The sequence below is a fragment of the Corvus brachyrhynchos genome, unplaced genomic scaffold (genome assembly GCF_000691975.1).
Source record: "Corvus brachyrhynchos isolate BGI_N302 unplaced genomic scaffold, ASM69197v1 scaffold617, whole genome shotgun sequence".
Lineage (NCBI taxonomy): Eukaryota > Metazoa > Chordata > Aves > Passeriformes > Corvidae > Corvus > Corvus brachyrhynchos.
Genome location: NW_008239062.1, coordinates 5,561 through 6,154, shown reverse-complemented (window position 1 = coordinate 6,154; position 594 = coordinate 5,561).

The window sequence follows — 594 nt, the reverse complement described above, 5'->3', positions numbered from 1 at the left end:
TGGGCGGGCCGGCTCGCGTCCGGGGGGGGCCCCGCTCGGCCGGAGCTGTCCGAGAACGCCGGGCGCCCCAAAAGCTTCCGGGGCCCCCATTTCCCCAGCAGCCTCGTCTGGTTCTCGTACTGGGGGACACACGGGGCGCGGCCTTAGGGGACGCTTTGGGGTGGTGTCCCCTCCCGGGGTGTTGTCGCCTCCCAGGTATTGTCCCCTCCCGGCTGTTGTCCCCTCCCGGCTGTTGTCGGTCCCCGCCGTGTCCACGTGCCAGTCGCTGGTGATGCTCCAGCCCTGGGGACACGCCACCTCCTCCTTCGGTGGCACCGCCACTCCCTTCTGCAAAACCAGCGACACCTGAGCCCCGACACTCCCGTGTCACCCCTGCGGTGTCCCCACGCTGTCCCCACTCACGGCGTCCGTGCTGCCCGTGCCGGAGGGGCTCCAGTTCCCGCTGGAATCGCGGCTCTGGTTCTCGTACAGCTTCATCCCTGTCACCCCATCTCTCTCATCTTCATCCCCACCATTCCCATTCTGTCACCCCTGTCCCTGTCACCTCCATCCCTGTCTCCCTGTCCCTGTCCCCCTACCCTTGCCACCCCCATC